Genomic DNA, 3,588 nt, shown 5'->3' with positions numbered 1-3,588 from the left:
TTCTCTCTTGATACACACAAGCATTCTTAATTCCCCCCAATGCTGTTTTGCAAACGTTGAGTTTTAGTGCAGGAACTAATTTTTTTTTTTCTTTCATATCACCACGACTCCTGGCTTTTGTGGAATCGAAGAATGATTAACTTTTACATGTTTTTTTGTGGTGTCAGGGCATTTAAATTCCATGCATTGTTTATGAAATATCTGTACAATGTGCTTACGTTCTCTAAATGTATTTTTATCATGTAAAGGCTAGTCCCAAGCGATGAGAACAAAGTTAAAATCCAGAGGTACCATTTTGTAACATTGCTGTTTTAACAGGAAGACTGGATTTCACAGAACTTCCTCTTTTTGAGGTTTGTCTCAAATATTACGTGTAGCTGAATATATTTTACTATTAGATCAGAAGCTAAACTGTAACCGAGACAGTAACCAGTGTTGACTTATATATATATATGTATATATATGAATAAAAACAGTCACACAAGTAAAATTCTCCTGTGGTAGAGATCCTCCTGACCACAAGAGCAACCAGATTTTTACCCTTAAAAGCTCCTGTGCGTGATTTGTTAATTAACAGTTTAAGCTTTTACATACAAATTTTAATTTAATCTGACAACAAATTGTAATGTTATGATAGATTTATGCTCCATAAAAATGCACTTCATAAAACCTTAATATTTACGGCCTGTGGTGTCTCTTGTTTTCTCACTGATAGTACAACTGTGTTTCTTTCAGCAGATTTTAACCTTCAGGGGCGGTATTCATAACAATTCAAAGAATCCTCTCAAAGAAATCCTAATTTAGCTTGAAATAAATCCAGTTTCAGAGGGATTCGGGACCAATCTCAGAGCAAGGCAACAAAAGAAAAAACTCCCTATATTACCTTTTTGAAAGAGCTCATGTTTAACTGACTGAACTTTTTGTGTACTGCCTGTTTTAATTGACTTTTTATTCACCTTCTTTGTTTCATTTCTGATTTTATACACATTTTCTGTTATCCGCAGGTTACTTTTATAAGTGTGATCTTTTACACCCCTTTATATTTTTCAGTGTTATTTGCATTCCTTGCTTGTGTCCTTTTAATTTTCTAAAGCACCAAGGTGTTCAAATTAATTGTACAAATATAAATGGACTATACAAATGTAAAATCTCTACCTTTAATCAGTCTTCTTCAGCCAGTGGTATGCAATACCTGTGCCTTCTCAGTACAGCACAAAACCTAAAACATTTTTCAGTAGTAAATAAGGGCCCACATGGCAGTGAAAAGCCTTAAAGCTACAACAATAACAGCATCAGTGAATGGCAAACGAAGATCAGAGAGCTGTAAGTACTGGGAGGGTTGATGAGTTGTGTGACAACAGATGTGCATGTGACAAGGGAACAAAACCAAGACAACTGAGGACATCTAGGGGTAATGACAAGGAACAGAAATACAAGACGATATAACAGCGAGGACTGAAAACCTAAACAGAATACAAGAAATAAAGCTCAAACAAAGTATCAAACACGGACACAGAATAAAGACTAAAACAAGGCACTAAGAAACAAAAGACAAAGGACCAACACACAAAACCCTTAGACCATTACAGTTAGTACTGTCGCCTGACAACAGTGAAGTCCCTGTTTAGATTCCTGGCTTAAGTTTTTGTTTGGAGAGTTCTCCCTTTTCCATTGTTCTCCTGATATTCTCTGGGAATACCTAGGTTTTCCTCAGCTGTTTCTTTCCTCAATGGCGTGCGTGTTAATGTATGTATGATTGTCTACCACTCTGTGATGGACTAGCAGCCTGTCCAGGATGTACCCTACCTCTCACTCCATCAGCCCCACCACCCATTCAGGTATAGAAAACAGGAGGACGTATTTCATGAAGCCTAAAATTGTCTCTAAGAGGGTAGTTTTTTTGTTGCATAACATTACTCACTACAACTTAAGTCAAACAAGGAAATTTATTATCGTTACAGACTGATAACGTCATTTTACATTCTTTAAATGTATAGAGTAAATCAATCATAAAGAAGTTAAATCATGAGGACGATGTCATAGTTATGCCATTTATTTAAACTAATTTGTTACTTGCTCATTTTGCTGGTCCTCACACAAACCAATTTTACAGTTTGATTTGTCTAAGAGTTATTATTTTACTGCAGCCATTTCAGCGTCACATCAGTGCAACCCTCTTATATCCCTTCCACCTCCAGTTTTTCATCATTACCAGTGTGGGTCCTTGACTTCACCTGATATCTATAAGGGACAGCATCAGTACCATCATAACCTGTGTCTACACTACAGAGCATGTTATGACTGCTGTCTCAAAAGGAAGGCTGATAGGGTTTTCGTTCTTATTACCGAAGTCCCACCTTAAACAGAAAGAACCACACAAGAGATCAATATCAAGTTCAGCTTTTGCAAAAGGGGAGAGCCGTCGCTGCTTCAGCCACAGGTTTATGTGTCTAAGCAACCAACAACAATCTCCGACATCTCTGCAGCAGCCTGGTTTTATTCAAAGATAAGAAAAGGGGAAGAGCTTTACAAAACAAAAGGTTGCATAGAAATTTCAGAGCGTGTGAATCTGTCTAACATTTAGAGACACATCTGCAACTTCAGAGTGTGAGACCTTGACGATAATCATTCAAAGAGATACATCTACAAACTATTTTGAATCATGCATTGTGTGTTGTAGTTTGAACTCAGTTAAACTCAGTTGACCTCTGGAAGGCTCTGTCCTGAAGCATCTCCCTTTGTTCATACTCACACACACATTTCATCATCACATGATTAGACCTAATGCAGTATAAGATCCATACATCACACATGATTTTTATGGTATAGAATATGAGTGCACAGGAATAGAATTGTAAAACAGGGTATATCATGAGATAACAACTAAAAACTCTAACAAAGGCAAATTGCTGAAGTTTGTTCACAGACTTGCAACAATCCCCACTTTTTCGCGCCACATCACAGTAATCACTGAATTTATCCACAACAATTTTCTGTCATGAGTTTTCAGAATGAGTATACGTGAATTCATAAAAAGAATGAATACAAAAAACAAAGAAAAAAACCCAAAAAACTTTTGGCTGGAAGAACGTGACATATTTCCAAGATGATGCCAAGTTGACTCTGGTGCACTCAAATGTTGCCGTACACATTACAATCCTGCAAAAGAAAACTGTGGTCAGTTGTGTGGCTCTCTGTAGTCGGAAGGTTCATAATTCACGACAAAGAACTGAATCCGTACAGAAAAACCCTCATGAATTTATGTCTTCATTTAATACATGGTTCAGAAAATGGAACTGCATAACATATGTAATGGAAGCCAAGCACTACGCATGATGTCCCTTTGCTAAAACACCCTGCACCCCCAACGCTTGTGATTACTGAGCGAAATACTCTCTTTATCTGTTTGAGGCCCATGATTTGAGAAAATGTTGGTAAAATGCATAACAAAAACCATATCTAGGTCTTTAGCTGTTCAGTCTAAACAGTAAACAACTCAGGTTGTTATCAAGGGATATGACTGAATGCAGCTCGCTTTTGAAATAATCTCACAAGCTACAGTAACGAGGATGATGGCAGTGCACTTCT

This window comes from Leuresthes tenuis, unplaced genomic scaffold (genome assembly GCF_036924035.1).
Source record: "Leuresthes tenuis unplaced genomic scaffold, fLeuTen1.0.hap1 SCAF_10, whole genome shotgun sequence".
In the NCBI taxonomy this organism is placed as follows: Eukaryota; Metazoa; Chordata; class Actinopteri; order Atheriniformes; family Atherinopsidae; genus Leuresthes; species Leuresthes tenuis.
The sequence above is the reverse complement of the archived record's forward strand: the minus strand, read 5'-3'. Positions refer to the sequence as shown.